This window comes from Aythya ferina, assembly GCF_964211825.1.
Source record: "Aythya ferina genome assembly, chromosome: 2".
NCBI classification, from domain to species: Eukaryota; Metazoa; Chordata; class Aves; order Anseriformes; family Anatidae; genus Aythya; species Aythya ferina.
Window position 1 is genome coordinate 16,062,404 of NC_140297.1, and position 20,557 is coordinate 16,082,960.

Below are 20,557 nucleotides of genomic sequence, written 5' to 3' on the forward strand. Positions count from 1 at the left end.
GGTGGGAGGTGATCCACCTGCTGCAGGACTGCTGCCAGCTCGGGAAAGCAAGTGTGAGGTCTTCCTTTTTCCTGACGAGCCACCTGCCCCACAGCTTCGGAGCACCCCGCGTCTCCTTTCGTGTCTGGGAACAACTCAGCGTTACAGGCAAGTACAAAACACAGTTGGGGAAAAAAGTGAACACCTATTTTCAGGGAAATGAAACAACAACGGGCTCAGCAAGCCGCTGTGGTCTGCCTGGCAGCATCCAGATCACTTTTCTTCCCCTGCTCTGTGCAGGGATAGAAGCAGGGCTGCAGCACTTAAGGCCTTGGCACCGTCATCTCGGCGAGGATTTGGAGTCGCTCCAGGAGGCCCAAGAAACCCACACTCCAGGCCAAAAACTCAAGGCTGGGAGCACACGGAGCTGCTCGGGAGGCTGGATGATTTAAGGTAGATAGCAGTTATTTGAAAATGCCTATTGCCTGGCTACCCCTTCAGCCTGCAGAAATGTTTGTGGAGGGCTCTGAGGTTCCAGCAGCAGGAGCAATGCAGTTACTTCCCTTTAGGAGCCTTCTTGTTCTCAGGAAATGTTTCCATTTTCCAGTACCTGCAAAAGAGCAAAGAAGTAAATGAATAAACAGGAAACACAAAGGAAAATTTGCAGTGTTGTTTGACCCTATCACTTAGGAAGGACTATGAAAGCTCTTCACTCAGATCATCCATTTGAGAAATTCATTGTATTGATTATTTCCCAATTTTCCCACTGTCATGTTGGGATAATGACGAGATCAATACGGAATATCCTTGACTCTTCACCAGGAACAAAGCATGTAAAGCTCAGGACTCACACAGGTCTCATTTGTCATGGTGGTTTCATGGTGGTGGCAGGGTTGCTTGGATGAGGTTCAAGACTGATTGAAAGTATTTAACCTTCAGGTGGCTACTAGCAAAACTGCTGTGCTTGAGCTATTTGCCCATGCTGATTACTCTGTCTTGGGTTGCTTATTCCCAGAAAATTATGAATCATTATGGATCACTTTGCTTCCTGCACATTCACCTTTAGATCAGACTATGAGTATGTTAAAGGTGGGGGTGTAGAGCAGCATCCTCCTGGTGGTTCCTACGGGAGAACAACCCCATTAGCAGATGTGTTCTTCAAGCAGTAAGTAAATTCACCTGTCTGCAAAACATTTTCTCATACAAAATATATGCAAAAGTCTTCAGGATTAAGGGAGGCAATAGTTAGCATGTGAGACCAGAACTCCAGAAATGATAGGATTCTGCTTGCAAATCATGGAGAATCTTGAATCCACACCATTCCCATTACATTGTGAGAAAGGCAATGCAGGTAAGATGTCGAGATATTTCCTGCCATGTTCTAATACATTCTGCTGCTGCTGATGATGAGAAGCTCAAGTCTGATGTTTGGCCATACAGATAGATTGGTCTTTAACAAAACTCTTAAGAAGATCCATTATGGAGAAATGTGTTGGTGTTGGTATTCCTTGATGGACAACAGGGAAGGACTGTGTAAAACCAACCCATGTCCATGCAATGGTGATGTTGGAAGATGGAAATTAGAGGTTATGAAAGCAAAATACGGTGCAAAGGGAAGATGTGGAACATAGTGGAAGCTACGGCACCAGGGATGCAGTGCTCACACCCATACAGTGAAGACCTGGATGTTTGGATCCGTCTGCCCAGTCCATGGCATTTACCATCGGCTCTGCTGACTTCCAGGTAAATCCTGCATTGCTGGTCCCCTGAAAACACTCTACTGAGTCTTTTAACTGTGAGATAAAGGTGACCTTCTTCAGATCTGATATATGGCCGTACACTAACAGAATTATGATGGCTTATAGCACTAACACTGATCCTGTCAATGCAAAGAAATCCAGCTCTGGTGCTAGGAGGAGATCTATGCCTCAGCCCAAAAGGCTTTGGGGATACATGCTATGTGGAATATTTTCAATTACAGTGAGGAAGAATTCACTAAAGAGAGCATGCTCCATGTCTGTCTTCTTTCACTGCAGTGCTCATGGTCAGTGCTAAGCAAATCAGAAGTTCTTCCTGCCTGTTTCTAGTCCAACATTTTTACAGCTTTAGATATTTTCTAAACTTTCAGTTATTACACTGCAATTTTACACGGTAAAAACAAAACAAAACAAAACAAAACAAAACATTATTTGAATAATAACATTTTTACTAAGTGCAAAAGTGCAGAATCATGCCCTAAATAGGAAAATCCCACGTGCATTTTGTGAATAACTGAAAAGACAAACAGTGTTTGGGACAACACTCTAGCATGCATTGGAAAAATAACAGTCTTTAGAGAATCACTTCAATAATTTCGGGATTAGCATTTGGACAAGCTGCTGATGTTCATAAAATCCCTCTTTAGAAAGATGAGACTTTGCGTTGGTGGGGAATGTGCTCCACTCCTACAGGGACAAGGCAAACATATGTTCATCCAGAGCAATGACTGTACCCACTTCAGAGAGGTTTGCTTCAAGTGACTCTCCTGACTCTCAGTGAATTGTGCTTTTCAAATCCTACCAGACTCTGCTACCAGCTTTGCTTTCAGGAGCAACTTCTTTAAGGATTTCATAAAATATTTGAAGATAAAGCAAACTTCAGAATATAGCTATTTTCAGAAGAAGATCCGTACAGTAGCAACACTGCTGGACTCTGGAAAGTCTCCTAGAAGGACGGCTGCAGGGAACAGCATCATCATCTCTGTATGTGGCCCTCACAGCCAAGAGCGTGTTACTGAAACCCAAGGGAAGGACACACGCTGTTCCACAAAAGCTGATTATCTTGAACACAAACCAGACACTTAATGCATTAAGAGATGCCTGTAACTGCAGGCATAAGGACATACCTCTGGTTCAAATTGTCCTTGATCACAGAGGATCTGAGTTTAGTTCTTCCAAGGCAGATGAAGCACTGTTAGATGCAAAAGTCTGTGAGGCTCAGTGATGTGCTGTGGTGCCATAAAATAAAATAAAATAAAATAAAATAAAATAAAATAAAATAAAATAAAATAAAATAAAATAATAAAATAAAGGCAAGTCTTGAGAATCAGGTGGTTGTGTCGCTCTCTGTTGTAGTGTTTGGAGAACCCTCCAAGAAGGAGAAAACAGTTTTTTTTTTCTTGTTGTCTCTGTCTGAAGAGGTTCTACCCATCTTCTTCAGCTTTAAAGCGTACCCCATTATCTAACTTAGTGTGACAGGTTACTGAGAATATCAGGGAGGCTATGAAGTAGGTATAACTGTGCATAGCACTCCGGTGACAGTACTGTATTGTGGATTTACCCCTCAACTACACGGGGTAGGAGCCTCAGTTTGGGGCAGGTTGTTGAAAATGTTTTTCTCTCAGACCTATCAGAAGTTAGCAGAGTTGTTCCTGCAGTTGTATGGGCTTGAGAAAGACGGGAATCTGGCCTCCCAGCTGTGAGGGATTGCTCCCTGCAGGATATGTTCTGTAACTAATGCAACTTTCCTGAATGTTTGAATGAGATGCTATTAATCTGTATTGGCTGGTCATTTAGCAGTAATTGTATCTACTTCATTACGAATGACAATAATGTTGCCATTTGGAAGTCCCATTAAAAATTTGCATCTGAGAGGCGTTCCCAGTGTAAATGCTGGATTCCTGTTAACAGAGCTTAGACCACAGAAATCCTCTGTAACACCATGCCTCCTCCTTGAACGCCACGAAGGAAGTTGGACGCTTACAAATCATTAGCATTCAAAAATCCCATCCAAGCTGCCTTAATGATTGATTCATCCAGCAATTAAAAGAGCTAGGGTAACTGTGAAACTTTTTCCAATCTTCTGCATTGGCTTGGCTGCTCCATGGACCTCCATCTAAACTGCAGGACCAAGGGCACTTCCTACCCCTCACATCCAGCTACAACAGCCTCTTGGTATCCTAAAACCATACAGGAGTGAGACCTGGAGGCACACCAGCCCTCTTGGTTTCCTCTGGTTTCCAAAGGAAGAAAAAGGTAATGAGCATCTCAATGCTTGGGGTGACAAATGATGAGTGCACTGAGGAGCACGCCTGCTTAGTCTAGATGTAGTTGGCCAACCATGCACTTGTCAAGGTCTTCCAGTGTGCGACCAACATGATGAGTAAGAGATCAAACTGAGAGTTTAGCCATCCTTATACTTCTCCAGAGCTGCACGTCTTGCTTCTGCAATCATAAGTTATAAAATAAAATAAAATAAAATAAAATAAAATAAAAATTAAATCCCTCAAAATCTGTCATTATATTATTTTATTTATTTATTTATATTATTTTTTTTTTATGAGTTTCACTACAGGCTCCATTGACCAAAGCGTGGCCCATCCCACCCCACTGGTATCAGTCCCGCCTGAATTTTGCGGCCCTCCACCCTTCAAACAGCATCTGAGCTCCTGCTAATATAGCCTGCCTCTAGTTGACAGAGCCTCCCAATGTGCTCTGAAATTTTAACTAACATCTCACACGCTTATTAATCTCTGGATAAATCAAATAAATTAATAGTGAAATGAAATCTTGTGCCATAAGTGGATGGGCCTTGTAGGGCTTAACTCAGCAAAAAAAACATTGAGATGTCACTCAGGCAGGCATTGCCAGGATAATAGGGTACTTTCTAATAGGATTTCTCTCCCTCTTCAGTTTCCTCCAACATCGGAGTAAGCATTTCATTAGTTTTGCTGACTCACACCTTTAATTAGGAAAGAGCAATGTTTTCTGTTCTCTGAATAATATGCTTAAATAAAATGTTACAAGTACTTAAATGTATTAAAATATTTAACAAAATATTCCCTAATTTAATGTCATATATATTTCTTGGCAGCAGTGAACTCCAAGAGCCTGAAGCTGTAATTGAACAATAAATTTAAGCCATGATTTCAGCCCATGTATTATAGATGTGGCAGGGTCCTTACTAAGCTCCTTGCTGATACCATGTCATCAGAATTCCCGTTCTTCAGACAAACTCTTTCTGCTCATTTTTTATAGACAAGGCTTAGCATTGCAGCAGTAACACACAGCCATTTTTTACTCTAATTTTGAGGTCTTAACATGTGGAAATTGGATAAAGCTACGACACTCTTTCCTTCAAAGCTGAAAAATACCCTCTAAATTTATTTTTCTGACCCAAGAATTTTGGGTGGGTTATTCTGTGACTTGTTACAAATGTGTGATTTATTCATGTACATAGCTGACTCTTTCCACACCTTGCTAGAACTTGATATTCTATTTTATAGAATCAGATTTACTTACTACAGATGATCTATAAAGATTATTTAAAATACAATTCAGTAGCTACTCAGCAAGCTAAAAGGAAGCTCCTTTTCCTCTACCCTACTGTGTGTGAAGACCCAAATTCTGGCTCTCTGGTGGATCTATAGCCAAGCTAACCCAAACCTCCCCCTTTCAGCTTATGCAAAGTATTTCTAGCTCTGGGAAATGCATTTGTTGTTTTGCAAACACATATGCTTAGATCTGGATTCAATTGCTTGCCTCTGTGGTGGCAAAGCAATATGTCAATGGAACAAATTCAGAGTCTGCTTCCACTTCAGTTTTGGCTGGTGCTTCTCCTTGAGGCTTTACAGGGCCTCGAGAGAAACTGCTCTGCAAAATGTCATCTGTGCCATGCCCTCTGTGGCACACGAAACCTGAAAAAAAAAAAAAAAAAAAATTAAAAAAAAAAAAAGCCAACCAATGAAGGTTGCCATGTCCACTTTAGGGGAGAAAAATAGCTACTGCTATTTCTTACTGGGTGGCTTGTGAGAGCTCGGGTTTTGACCACCTGTTGTTACTGAACCTGTTCCAAAGCCCCTGATCCTGAGCAGGACTGTCAAGAAACTCGGGGTAAGGCTGTCCTTGCAGTCCCGACACCCTCAAGTCTCTGTGCCCAGCCCGTGAGTGGTGACAGACTGGAGCTGCAGTGGCCGTGCTGGTCCTGGGTTTGAGGCTGTGATCTGCAGGATGCTGATGAAGGTGCTGCTGATGGCTGCCCTTTCACCCTGGAGCAGAGCACCACATGTTCCCTCCTCTTGCTTTGCCAGTGAGACATGCGTGCTAGGGGTGGGAAAGTGGGTTTTTATGGCTATCTGATTCATGTTCCATAATTTAAGCATGGTTTGGAGACTTCTTCCTGCTCGTATCAATTAGAATTAGATAATACTTGTGTTAGGCTGGCATGACTGTGCAAATCCCTCAGCTTGAAACCAGCACCGGGTCTGTATGAAGACTGGGGAATTTGTTGCCGAGCGCGTGATCTCATTTTTGGTACTGCAGGATTTCATCCCTTTCCTTTAGTCCAGCCCCGAGAGTCATTTATGTCTTCTTGTACGGCACTCTGCTATTCCTCTGCATTCACGATGTTCCCTAACATTAGGTCACTAGCTAATTTATCAGCATAGTTCCAAAGGTTTTGACAAGGTCATTATCAAAATATTAAGGCTTTGGAGTCTCGCCTAGTCACCTCCCTCCAGCCACATACTTCTTGCAGGATTACTCATTGCCTCCTTTTCCTTACATGCTCCTATATCTAAGCCAGTTTCTTACTCACCTTTCGTTTTTGCAATTGACCCCATCTTGTCCAGTTTGCAGAAAGGATTTCCATAGGACCCATAGCAAAATAACCCACTGAACTCCAGAGAGCATAACTGGAACCTTTTCCTTCTTAGGTAGGTTTACTGTCTTATCAAAGACAATGTGGCAGATGCTGCCTTAAAATCACTCCTGTTGTGTTTTATCACATTTTCCCTTCACATTCATGCCTTTAATTACGATTTTCTTCAGAATCTGTTTTAAACCCTGAATACTGCTGAAACAGACTAATGAGTCTAGACTTGATCCGAGCACTTTGTTTTCTTTCTCAGGCACCCGTCTTGCCATTTTTTTTTCGTGCCAGTATTTTTCAGAACGCAGGGATGAGATCATCCAGTTTCTCTGAACCAAGTGCATTGAACTCCTTGAGTTTTGTTTCCACCATGATTTCCAGCTCTTGTTCCCATCATCTGTCATGATTGAGCTCATCGCCCTTGTGGGAAACCATCAAGTCTGGATCCATAGTGCCTCGCTTCTATTTGCCCTGTTTCATGCTGCTGAAAAACTTTTTTGCATCAATCTCTGTACAATCTCAGATTGTCTTTGGAAGTACTAAGACAGCTCTGTTCCTCTGTCTTCATTTACAGGCCATCTCTCCACTCACTGTACAGATTCCCCAGGCAATTGCTGAAGGAGTCAGCCCTCACGGGGATGCTGCCACACTCCCAGGTGTGTATGCCCCATCCCAGCCAGCCCTTTGCCTTGAAATGAAGGCAGAAGCCATGGAGAAGCATTTCCTCAGCTGTTTGTTCTCTGTGCTTGGGTGTGAGAGAAGTGGGCAGAGTACACGAGGTTCACCTGGCTGTTGTGTGGGCGTGAGGCACTAAAGATTTGTGAAACAGGATTTTTAACCCAAGATATCTTTACTGCCACCCTGTAATTGTCTTTCTGTGTCACTGAGGTGGCCAAACAGGGTAACATCATTCTGCAGGCAGCACACTTGTGTTTCAGCATCAGGCATTTTTCATGCAATCATGTACTCAATAAAGCTAGAAGCATTTCTAACCTGTAACCCCCTGTACAGTACAGAGACGTCACTGAAGTATGGAAAGCTGAAGCCCCAACGGGTGCGACCTGACATTGAAGTCATCGGGGCCATGCTGACCTGCACCAGGTGAGGGGCTGGCCCAAAAACCTTTAAAATGTGACAAGGTCCTTACCTGGGAGCTGCACAGCGCTGTGCACTTTCTTTGTATCTACATTTTTTTTTTAATTTTATTTTTTTTTGTAAAAACATATTTTCTACAAAGCCAGTAATTGCCAAAAGGAATGAAAATGTAGCAGTGTATGCCACTCTTCATAAGGGAAATTTTACACTGAGCCCCTAAATGGTTCTGTATCTTCTGTGATCCTTGGGTGCACATCTACCAAAGGGGTAATTCTCAGCTTACTGTTGCTCTGATGGAAAGAGGATTTTTTTTTTTTTTTATAATGTCTGTGTTTTTACTTCAGCACATGAAACCTTATGTGTGTCGTTGGTCTGTTTTGATCACAGGATTATTTCTGTGACACAATGGAAAGTCTGAGACTTTTTAATTTGAAAAAAAAAAAATCTTGAATAAAAAATTATGATAAAAAGGGAAATAAAGTACTTTGTATAAGAGAAAAGACATAAAATCCACACCAATGTCTTATATAAAGTAGCAGCAGGAAATACCAGCTTCCCTAGGAGGGAGGAGTGAAAGAAATCCAGTTGCATAAAACTGTTTTGCTGTTTATTAGGTTATTATTTCTTTGTCTAGTGCAATACCAGATCGTGTTTGATAACCAACACAGTCTGAGAACTGTGAAGATGACAGAGTATAAATTATCTAAAGTAAAAACCAAATAAGATTCTTTGGTTATTCTGAACCACTAGACTAGAACATCATAGTACAGAATATTACATCCTATCACAATTTGCCCAGCTTTTAAGCAAATTTATGTTTCTGTTTATATATATATATTAAAAAAAAAAAAACACAACAACAACAAAAAACACGGTCCTCTACTTGTCATATTTGATCATACACTGTATTCTTTAATGCCAAGTGCATCGCTGTGAGTGCCTGCAATTTGCCATCATCCCTGAAGATGTTCTTGAAAATGAGATGTTTCATCTCAGTGGTCATACCCTGCTGACATTTTTAAAATAAAAAAATTATCAGTTCTGTAGTTCTGTTGTCAGGGCTTAAGAGGAATTTACATAGAATGCTGCGCTTCTGTGGGAATTGTCAAATCTTAATCTTCCAGTAAGCTACAAAACTATTATTAACATATCTCTAGGTAGTGTTGTTTAGTGTTAATACTCAGTGGAATATACTTTTCATTAAAATATGAAAGCATTCCAAATATGTTTTACCCTCAGGCATAATATTAGCTATGCTGTTTCTTGGAATGACTGCAATATAAAAATTAATCTAGTCTTACTTTAAATGACGTTTGTGTCACGGTATAAACTCTTCTTTTCTAGGAGGCAAGATGAGTTTAGATGGGAGAAAAAAACCTGGCAAGTGAACCTAATAAAATGTGTTTTGAAGCCAGAAGTTTCAAAGCAATGAGGTCTTCCCTGTGACGTGCAGTGCAGCTCCTCTGCTTTCTACATCACATTTGATCTGATCTAGACTGCTCTCTAACACATCCTGTTTGCTGAATGTTTCTGTCGGCCTCCTCAGGGGAATGAGCTATGAGAGCATAAATATGAAGCTAAAGCTGGCCGTGGGACGTGGCAGGGTGCTTCCTACTGTGAGAGGAGCAGGCACTGTATTTGGCGAGGTATAAACACACAGAGCAGGGCTGGGTCCCTGCAGCTCCCTTTGCCACATGGCTAAACAGAAAGACAGCAAGTTTTTGGGGCCAACCAGGTGTTCTTTGGAAAATGGAAGTCCTTCTTTTATAAATCCACAAGAAGAAACATAAACAATATCAGATTAAAAACTACAGTAAATATGAAATTATTGTAGGGGGTATTTGCAGGAGAAGTAGTCTTAGAAATAAAAACACAGAGAAAAAAAGACACAAAAATAGGATTTTTTTTTTTTTCAGCCTCTTGGCAACAGGCTGCCTTCAAGGTGTTCGGTGAATCCATTGGGAAGTGAACACGATACCTTATTACTATGTGGACAGGGAAGGGAGAAATTATAATGCCACTTTAAGTTAGGAAAACTTTCCTCCTCACTGACAGTTTTATGAGTGCAAAACTGCCGTGTGTGAATTCAGCCCAATCAAAAATAACAAATGGGAGTAAATGGTTATTTTTCACCTGGGCAAAAGTTTAACCATTGAGTTAAATTGTGATGCTGTGCTAGTAAAGGGAGGGTTGCAATGTGCATGAGTGATGTCAATGGAGAGATGGCAAAAAGTAAAAGGCAGGCAGGGTATAGATGAGATTGCAGGGAGCTTGGAATATCTCAGGACAGTTAAAGGACAACCCTACAGAGACAGGTTTCCAAAAAATCCAAGGCTGAGCAGTGTTAACAACCGACTCATTGGTGGGCTTTAAATGCACCATAACTCATAAGAAGAAAAAGCTGGGGTGGGCGAGGAATGGGTGAAATCTTTGGAGGAAGAGTAAATCTACATGGAAATGTGGTCTTGAATGTCCCAACATGACCTGTGAGTTCAGCTCGAGGCACTCAAATTATCTCACCTTGGTTCTTTTTTTTTTTTTTTTTTTGGCTAGATGGTATGGAGAAGGAATGAAGGAAAGAAGGAGCCAGAAGGATAAGTGGTTATTTCATCCTCATCTTCTTCTTCCTCACCTTGGCCTTTGTCTGGGACCTGTGAACTCTAGATCCAGTTCCTTTCTCCTTCTGAAAAGACCAGGCCTCACAGAAGTGCCCAAAGAGATGGCCATAAAGTACTCAAGGGGGCTCTCAGCTTGTTGTGTTGAAGAATCCGTGGGACTGAGGCCTCAGGTGGGTGTCTGACTGGGCTAGAGTCATCCCCACGCTACCTCCATGATGGTTTAAAACTTTTGCATGAAGCAGAACCATCTCAGCAGCAGAGGTGCTGTGGAGAGGGTTACAGGCCACAAGACAGGAGATCCCGTTCACGTGCCTCCTGTAGATCAGGCCGCCAGCTGAGCTGATGCAGATCCTCCTCTTCTTGGGTGGCCCCTCTGCTGGTGGCCAGGGCAGGGTGCCCTCAGTCTCCAGGTTAGCCTTGTCACTCTGCACAAAACAGAAACACACGAACAAACATCTCCTGGTGGGAGGACACACCAATGCCCATCGCCTTCCAGCCAGAACTTGTTTATGTATGGTGGGAAATGGTGCAAATGACACTGCTCCTTTTTCATAAATGGCACATGGAGGGTTTATGGGACTAAATATTAAATATACAGCCTTTGGGCAGCTCCTGAAAGAGAGTCACTGGGAGGAAAGTGCAACCAGAAGTGACCAGACATGGACTGAAGAGAGCATCTGAGGCTTGGGGTCAGGATTGCCCTGGGTCCTCTACATCATTTGTTCTGCCCAGAGCCAGCTGAGGCATTGCAGTTCTTGAATTTCTGACACTTTGGTGCTGTTGGGCACCTTTCTAGGCAGTGGGGCTCAGACCCAGCTTTAATTCTGGACTGCCCAGTGGTTGCCTTGGCACAGCCTGACTGCGGCATTCCTAGGGGATGGATAAAAAATTGTTTTGTGTGGGATAAAAGTGAAGGAGAGGAGAGAGGGTCCATTTCTGCAGGGAAGAAAAATTCAGGAGTTTTATGTTTGATTGCTGACCACCTATATCCTAGCCTCTCAGTGGTGCGGTTCCCTGCATGGAGCAGTTTTCATCATGGTCTTTGGGAAGAAGATCACTGTCCTCAGACGGTGATGAATACCCTTCCAAAACTAACCTAAAAGACAGTTCAAATATTTGAGAAAAGAAAATGCCAGCCTTCCCTTTTCCTTATTTTTCCTCCACTGCTCTGAGTGAACACTTTCAACTTCTCTTTTCAAATCTCACAGCCTACAGCATGCAGTAATAGCTCATTCATTATTCAAGTAACTGCTTCTGTAACTGGGTTAATAATAGTCCTCAGAGCTAAGTACAGTACTCTACCTGGTATAGTTAAAGTTCCCACAGAGCTTTTGTTTTCCTCAGTTTGCAGTAATGTTCCCAATAAAACCATTTACAAAAACGACTGTGCCACGGTAGCTTGTGCATAACACCCGGCGAATTATTATAACAAGGTTTGTTAAAACTGTGGAGAATGTTTGAAGTATAGTAGTCATCTGTAAATGATCTTGTATTAAAAAAAAAAAATATCGAAAGCCCTCAGTTCAATTTATGTATCTTTCCCCGCAGTAGTCAGTTCCAAAAGCTGACCAGGCTCCAGCAATATCTGAAGGCAGGGATTAAAAAGCTGGAAAAATTTTGCTTCACACAAAGTAGAAGCAGAGGTACTGATGGAAGCCCACATTTAAAAAAGGAGCTAAGGATAATTTTTGAATCAAATATTTCAGCGCATAGAAAACTGAGAAAATCGTAAGCACAAGAATCCTTATAATTTGATAGAAAAATATCAGCGTATACAGAAGTAAAGTATGCTTCTCCTAAACTAAAATTCTCTGAATTAAAAAAAAAAAAAAAAAAAAAAAGCATTAAGGCAAGATGATGGATATAATTTATTTAGAGTGTTGAAAAGCTTTCAATAGGATTCTGCCCATGAGACTACGTGAGAAGTCTGGTAACAAGAAGGTGAGGTAAAGTCTTGTCCTGGATTAACAACTGCTGAAGAGACAAGCTGGCAGTGGGAATAAATGTCTGAAGCCTGAGGTTGAAAAGTATTGGGAGTGAAGTGCCCTAAGGAAGTCTATAAGGACTATTTTGTATCAATCCATGTGCAGGTGACCATGTTTTACATACAGTGCAGCAATTTCCTGGTTGCTCTGAGGATCTGTTTACAACTAAGTGGAGGCAAGTAAAGACTTTCAGATAAGGAATATGCAAATTTGATTTTTTTTTTTTTTAAGAGATTTTTAGAATTATTTCCTATGTCTCAGGACTGTGATAATAGTTTCAGTGCATTTGTTTAAGTGCTGCATTTACTGATAGTGCTAAGAATTAGATGAACAATGAAATGTCAAAGTATGCTGCTGATAAAAGCCTGATCAGAAAAGTAAAAGCTGCAAAGGATTGTCTGAAACACCAGGTGACTCTAATACCACCGGTGGTTGTCCTAACATGATGGCAGATGAACTTGAAATAAAAGGTAATGCATTTGAAAGAAATAATTTAAACTACTCTGACACACTGATGGCTTCTGAATTAACTGTAATCTCTGGGGAAAAGAGCTGAGCATTATTGTGAGCAGCTTGGTGAAGATACTAAGCAGCAGCAGCAGAAAATGTACCTGAGATGCTGAAGAGGAGAGACAGGCTAAGAAGAGAACCAGAGTGCGCCTACCCTGGTGCGCAGGGGTGGCTGCGTGTGTAGCCACACGTGCACCTCTGAGCCGTGGTGCTGCACGTGGCTTCGGTACTGCTTGTGAAATGTGAGCATGACAAAAGGCTATTTGAATTATTCACCTTTCCCAAGTGAGGATGATGAAATTGGTCACTTGCATCTAGGAGCCCGCCAGTCTCCCTGGCAGTGCACCAGGAGCTGAGCCTGGAAAGATTTGGGTTGGCATAAGGGGTGTCTGAGCGCTCAGACTCTTCATTAGCATTGGCCCCGTTTCCCCTTTTCAGGATATTTCCAACTGCTTCTGCCAAAGTTTCCCCCTCTGTCGTTTTCCAACCAGGGTCATGGCCTATCTTGCCTCTCCTATTTATTAATTACTGCCATATTTATGGTCTGGATTCATAAACCCACGTGTGAAGTGGTGTCAGCCAGGCCTCGTAAAGGAGCCATGCGAGGAAGGGATGAGGCAGGAGAGAGCACAACTGCACAGGAGCCCCCATCCAGGTTGTGTCGACCTCTCAGGCAGCCTCTCCTCAGCAAAGTTTTCCTCTGTCTCCAGGTCTGTGGTGCACCAGCGTCCCTGATGCATCATTTTACAGCTTTTAAGATGAACAGGGGAAGCTCATAACTCGGTGGTTTTGTTGCAGTCTCTCTGGCTTCGACGCAACAAGATAACCTCCACACAACGCAAACTGCAGCATGGTTATCTTTGCAACCAGAAGGGCTAAACACTTCATTAGCTTTTTAAATGAAAGCTTAGGTTTCTGGAGAAGGCAGTCAAATCTGCAGGAAGGACCTAATTCCTCCCACATTTCCATGAGCACAGGGGATCAACATCTTAGCAAGTCAGACACTCCTGTTCCGCCTGTCCCAGCAAACAAGGAAAAGGGGACACCTGCATTTAAAAGGCAGCACATTTAAAGCAGATAAAGGGAATCATGAATAAGTAGGGTAGAGCAAACCTGTAGAATTGGGTGATGAAAGTTACTGGTTGCTGCAAATGACATAGAAAGCAAAAATGTTTTCCCTTGGAAGCAGCACAGGCCTGGCCTGGCCCAGGGGTTTGCGCTTAGGTTGAGCTGGGGGGCACCAGGAGTTAAACTCAACCCTCTGACCCTCCTCATTTATTAGGAATCTTATCCCAGTATCGGTTGCTGTGGTATTTCCCAGTGGCAGTAATACTGTGTGAAAATCAAAGTTTTCATTAAAAGAAGGAAATAAATTGTTTGTTTTCATACCTGTTGAAAGAAGCTATATGTGAGTGGTTAGTGTCAGTAATACTGAGAAAAGCTCCTGCAGCTGATGGGAGCTGCAAGGAGAGTGTTTCAGTGGGCACAAATAGGTGATCCCAGCAAGGTGAGACTGAGAAAAGTAGGGAAGGACTAGGAAAGAGAAAATAGCTCTACATTTCCCTGCTCCAAAATTCTCTGAAGAAGGCAGTGAGGAGTCTCTGGAAGAAGCTCAAATAACCCAGACAACCAAGGAAGATGGATATCAAGGGACTGTTGAGCTCAAAAACCCCAAAAAGGAGGATTCAATCCAGCAGAAAAGCAGGCAAAGGTTTCCGCATGCTGTATTATTTCATATTTTGAATGTGTGCTCACATGGAGAACAATGACACTTTGAATTAGTGGGACAGCTGTAATATCCAAATAGCAGGAAGAAAATATCAGTTGTCCAAGTTATCGTGATATGAATGTTATTCTGTGAAGGGTATGTGCTCTTCTCTTCCAGAATTGCCACACACGAAACAGCAATGCATGGTTTTTCATTGCTAGTTTAAGTGATAGAGGGCTGCCAGAGACTGTGTTAGGTTAGGGGGACCCGTGTCCCCATGGGTCATCAATAAAGGTTTGAGAGCTTTGAAATCTGAAACATCATAACACAGGAGCTGGATGTGTCCTGTCCCACTAAACCAAGTGAGGACCAAGGGGAAAACCCTGCCTTTCTCCTGGAATTTACTTAGCAAAAACATGACGAGGAATTGAAATAGGACCCTGTTTTGAAGCATAACTCAGATAAAGCACTGTAATTGAAGCTGAGTCAATGGGAAATGTCACGCTGGCTTTCATAATGCAAGCCATGCACCTGCCTCTATACTGCTATAGCCCGTCAGAAGATACAGTGGTGAAGTCTGATAATGAGCCAACATCACACAGGCACATTGCTGCTGGATGTACTGCACAAGGTGTCAGCATCCTGCCAGACTTATTCCCTGAATAGGCATGGCTGATGTTTCCAGGAGCTGTAAGACATCTAGGAGACTCGCCAGCAGGGAGCAGAACCAATGCTGCCAGTAGCAGGATGGGACAGTGCCAAATTAGTACAGAAGTTCCTGTATGTGCCAAATAGCTTTCTAATTACATTGCGATCAGCAAAACAAAACTGTGGCTCTTTAAAAACATATGTCTGTACTCACAGCGGGTCGTCAATGCAGAAGGGAAATTTAGAGGCAAAATGGCAGACAAGAAGGGCTTGTTTGTTTCCAGACAAACCAGGGCTTCCAGGGCCGGAGTCCGTGGGGCTGACCCCTCCACGCCAGGAAGAGGAAAAGAGCAGAGAAAGAGAAGCTGGGATCCAGCTTAGTTTGAAAATGATGGGACTAATTCAGGGCATGGACACATGCTGAAACACAGGTGACTCGGGCAGGTACCTTCACCCTTTACATAAAACAAAAACTTTTAAGGATTTTGTTCAACTGCTCCTAGGTTGAATAACATCAACGCAGCACTGGCCCAATGGGCCAAGTCCTCTTTGTGCTTTCGATTACTGTGTCGTTTTCTTCCCAAATGAATGCAGAACATATTGCTAAGAGTTGGGTTGCAGCAGACCAAACTTGAATGAGCTGGTCCAAATTACAAGGATGCATCTGATCCTCATTAAAGAGAGGATGCAAAAGCTTTTGGAACAGATAATGGACTCCTAGGAGTACATCATGGAGGAATTTACAAAGAATGAGAAGTGAATCATGTCACTGCAGAAATAATTACTCAAATATGCGTTAAGTACAATTTCATCTGGATCCTTTGCACTCTCTCAGACCTTCCTTGAGCTCTTCTAACTGGTAACACAGCCACCATGAAACAGAGTGAGGATGAGAGGAATGTGCACATGGCCTAAACATCTGCCTCTTATCCGGGCCATTACTCTTGGAGCCATTTGCATTTTGTATCTAGCCAAAAAAAAAAAAAAAAAAAAAAAAAGGAGACAATGTGAACATGTTGAACATACTGTTGATTTGGTGGGTGGCTGTACTGTTTTTGACTTGGGGAAGCTGAGGCACGGTGAGCTATGGTGCCCTTCTGTGTTACAGTAGCTACATTAGCTGTCTTTCCAGACTCCTGGAAGTCCCACCAAGGCAGAACATCTTTCTTGGCTTTCAGAGCCACATGAACTTGTATAGGACAGACCTAGCTGGAGCTGTGACATGGTCAGGGATGCACAGCTGGTTGATGTGCCCCAGTGGGCTTTAGGAAAGAATAGGCCAGCCAGGTGGGCACCCCTGTGACAAGACCATGCAGTCTTCCTCTGTGAATATGAGTCCTTCAAGAACCAGCGGTACCTAGCTAAGCCAGAGCTTCAGCTGCCTCCAATTCCACTTGAAGCAGCCTGGCCCCCTCCTCATGTAAAATGATCACACCACCCCCTCCCCAAAACCTCACTCAAAGCAGGGCTGTTTGCCCTGAGATGTAGAGACACTGCCCTTACGGAGAGATGTCCAACATGCAAGCGAGGAATGCACTGTTGTGGTTTTTGTTAAGATAAAACAGTAGCTATACGTTTAGAAATTATACTAATAAAAGCACTATGGCCATTTCTATTCCCGGGCACAGAGGGTCTGAGCAGGACTGCTGGGATGCAGGAACCGTTTACCGTGACCAACACAAGAGTCTGGTTCTCAGCATGCTCTTCATTCTGTGTAGGTCCAGCACCTTGCAACACATCCATGCATACAGACGGTTTATTTCACCTTATTTACTTTTTGTGGGTTTGGTCAAATTTATCCCTAACATTTCATATGAACCCACAGTCCAAAATTATGGGTCCTCCATAATTAGGGAGGCCTAATTCAGCAGGCCACAGCTCACTCCCCAGACCCAACGTGTACTGCTCTGACAACTTATTTTCTTTGAGATTTCAGGCATTCCAATATTTTGGGACATTTATCGTAGAAGTCTCCTGGCTTCTGTTGGAGAAAAAAAACAATTTACTTCAACAGGAGGTAGTCCCTTATGAGATACATCCAGCTGGCCACAGCGGGGGCCGGCCCTGTCATCTTTACAAGCAGGATACGTTCACATGCCAAAGTCAGCAGAAACAAAATAGATGACACATCCACAGTCTGAAGGTTTGTATTCCCAACAAACCCAAGCAGAAATAAGACAGGATGGGGAGCCAGGTCCAAATCAAGCATTTAGTTCAAACATTTACACGACTCAGATCAAACTCTCGGATTATGGATTTAATCCATAAAATGTGTAGGAAGGCAGGAGCTGCCTGCGAATTGTCTCTCAGACATGTCTGGGGACTGTTTGTGACATCTGTTGTACAAGCTTGGGTTTGTAAAACCCACATGCAAAACAGTGGGTTTAGACCAAACTGCTGATGTCTGAAATTTTCACTCTGCTTGACAGGACTCACTGCCAGCTCTCCAGCAGTGTCTGTGGGTGAGGATCTTTTTCCTCTCGTCCCACACACCTAGAGCCGATGGTTACGTGTGCTCCCTCGTGCTCTTGATACCTTGGGAGCCATATATTAAGGAGAGACTTGTCTGGGAGGAGAGAACAGGGACAGAACAGGGATTCTGGCTGTTGCTTGACCCTGAATTAAGCTTTCATCTTGAGCTGATTTAAGTCCTTCTGTTCAAAAAATCTGACATCGGTTGCGCACATGATGTTACTGAAGGGTTACAGCTTTCTCCTGCGGGCTCATTCAGTTTGGAGTAGTTTTGTTAGGATGATCTTTTGCTGCTGCAATCTGGGGACACTTTTGACTCCTTGTTTTAAGGATTTAGTGTCCCCCCCATCCCACACAGAAAGCAGAAGGCAATGGTAGCTCAATAGCACTTTGCAGAACACGCTCCCAGGACCTGCTGGGGAAATTGCTACAGAGCCCCAAGCCACCTTTTCTGTCTTCTCCTGGGTGTTGGTGGTTGGGATCATGAGCTGGTCCCTCACAGGCAATTTCAGAATTTCTACTGAGCTTTCTTACAGCTTTGTGGAATGAAACCTGGAGCAATGACAAGAGAAACCCCTGTGAGGCTCACCCCTGCCCACGGGTGCAGGGCAGTTCCCAACCCTTCCTCCCGCCCCGCAACATCCCCAGGGTGTGAAACCTGCACAGTGCTGGAAGGGGAGAGCCGCTTTCACTGCTGCCTTTCTTTTTTACCACACAATTTGGTTTGAGAAGGCACCAGTGTCAGCAGCTGTACCTCACTGAGAGTCAGAAAGTGCCAGATCTGGCCCTAAGATGGACCTCTGTGCAGATCTGGCACTTTGGCTCTGAATTCAGCAGGGAACAATTCAGGGCTCCTGCATGCTCAGTAAAATGCAGCAAAAGCCAGGATATCTTAGCCCAGGCAGTTTTTGGTGTCTGTCTCATTTGGAAGTTGGCTAGCTGTGGGGTGATATTTTTAGAGCAGTTATGCATCTTTGGAAAATCTTGTATGATATAAAAGTCTAGAGGGAAAAAAGCATTATACCGCTGCTGCTGGGGGACTGGAGTAAGGCTTCTCATGGCACTCATGAAAAGTAGGTCTGTGTAATACTGGTAGAGACAGCTCTCTTGTCATGCAAACTCATGGAAAGCAAGGAGACTGGAGGCTGGGAGGTGCCTCCATGAGCTTCATTGCTTGGAAATAAAAATGCATGATTAAAGGGATCTATTTCATGTGTCTTTGACATGTTGAGCTCCTCTTTTTTCCACGCTTACTGTTTTTTGTCCTTCACTGCATTTACTCCAAGTATTTGATAATGCTCTTCCCTTTGGATTAGTTACCAATAAAATCTCTTCTTGAATTGACACAGGATCTGTGCAGTTGCATTCCTCCTTGATTTGACAGAGCTCCAAGACACCATCCCACAGATAATTTGCCATGCAACATGTGGCATCCTTTATCAAGGCAGGACTGTATATATTAGAGCAGTTCAGCACCAGCTTGAGCTTGGCCAAGAGATTATTTTTTTTTTGCATTTCATCCTTTCCTTCCAGTTTAAAAATAAATGCAGCCGACTGTGAATTGAGTGAAGAGTTAATTGTTCCATGCCCATCTCACACCAAACTGCTTGCTGTCACCCTACCTTCTCCCTTCCCAATCCTCTGAAAGCTTCCCTGGGCTCCACAGCAGAGAGGAGCAGCCAGCTCCGGTGTCTGCGCTGTGGTTGCCCGGAGCCGTGTGGGTCAGGGCTGAGCTGCGAGCCCCGGCTCTGCTCAGCTGCATGGAGCCAGCTCAGCTGGCTCAGGCCTGGGATGCAGCTTATCTGCCAGCCGAGAAGCCACCCATGGATAATGGAAAGTAGCAATGGAACGTGTTACAAAACTCCTATTGACTTCATGGGAGCTGGCCAGCAGACACCACTGTGCGCTTAGACTAGGGAAGTGATCTGGGAGGCTAAATTAATCTCAGCAGTCCTAGCTTCAGGGGCTCTTGAAGCTATTTTTTGAAGTTTTGGGTTGCATGGGTTTGTTCCCTATTAAATTCGCCAGGATGGAGCCAAGCTTCTCTCAGACTGCTGAGCTATGCTTTGTTTGGGGATTTTCAGAAAAATAGACAAAGCCACAGAGCTTTGTCTGACTCCCACCTGGAAGCAGAAATTGTTTCACGTCTGCTGAAAGGTTTGTGACTCTACGAACTTGAGTCAAACTTGGCTCCCTATCGGTGTCCACCTGGCTTCATGTCTCATCGCAGAAGATCCTCCCAGCTGTAGCTCAGGGGTAGAGCAAGACAAGCACCATGTATGAGCTGGACCACCCGCAATATCAGTTGAGTCAAAATGTGAAAATAATAACCATAATCATAGGGAATAGTGGAAATTCTGTGTTTTCCTCTTAATCTGTCAAATTCAGGGATGAAAGGGTAGTGTGTCTATATGAAGGAGGGGACGTGTATTTACTCATTTCACTTTTTACAGTTAAAAAATGGGTCCAGGCCAAGCACCTCTGGGGAAGATCCAATCTGTCTCCAGACCCCTCTCGGCGTCCCATTTCCCAGTGTCAGTGGCACCGAAAACAATGTCCTTCTTTTACACTGCCAGCCGTGGTGCTGTGAGAAGCAACTCTGTGGTGAGCAAGAGAAGAGGGAGGAAGTCTCGTGAGCTGCTGGGGATGATCATGCTGCCTGGGGAGGAAGTGGAGGAATGAATGCCCTCTTTATAGAGGTGCCTGTGCACGGGGGAACGCGGCTTCCCCTCGGTGGGAGCAGGGGCTGTCTGCTGCAGCGCTGCCTGGGCTGCTCCTCCAGATCTGCCCCTCTCCTCCTTCCTGCCTGCCCACACAAACCCCTCACCTGGGATTCCCTCAGCAGGGAATATGGGCTGGGGAAAAGATGCTGCTCTCCCTCTAAACTTCCTGCTTTCCAGGGAGGGCACGGCTGG

The 20,557-nt window shown here is 43.7% G+C and overlaps 2 long non-coding RNA genes across 3 annotated transcripts; one reads left to right on the plus strand and one right to left on the minus strand.

Annotated features, from left to right (window-relative positions):
* Positions 1–5,465: 5,465 nt before the first annotated feature.
* LOC311432913 lies at positions 5,466–7,307 on the minus strand. The gene is made up of 2 exons (XR_014690420.1): positions 6,553–7,307; positions 5,466–5,653 (listed from the first exon to the last, which is right to left on the minus strand). It is a non-coding gene; the product is annotated as an uncharacterized lncRNA (long non-coding RNA).
* A 158-nt stretch (positions 7,308–7,465) lies between these two features.
* On the plus strand, positions 7,466–11,730 carry LOC311432211. 2 transcript variants are annotated; one of them, XR_014689896.1, is made up of 3 exons: positions 7,466–7,707; positions 9,248–9,347; positions 10,255–11,730. It is a non-coding gene; the product is annotated as an uncharacterized lncRNA (long non-coding RNA). The 2 variants fall into 2 exon arrangements; XR_014689897.1 differs by lacking the exon at positions 9,248–9,347.
* Positions 11,731–20,557: the final 8,827 nt, after the last annotated feature.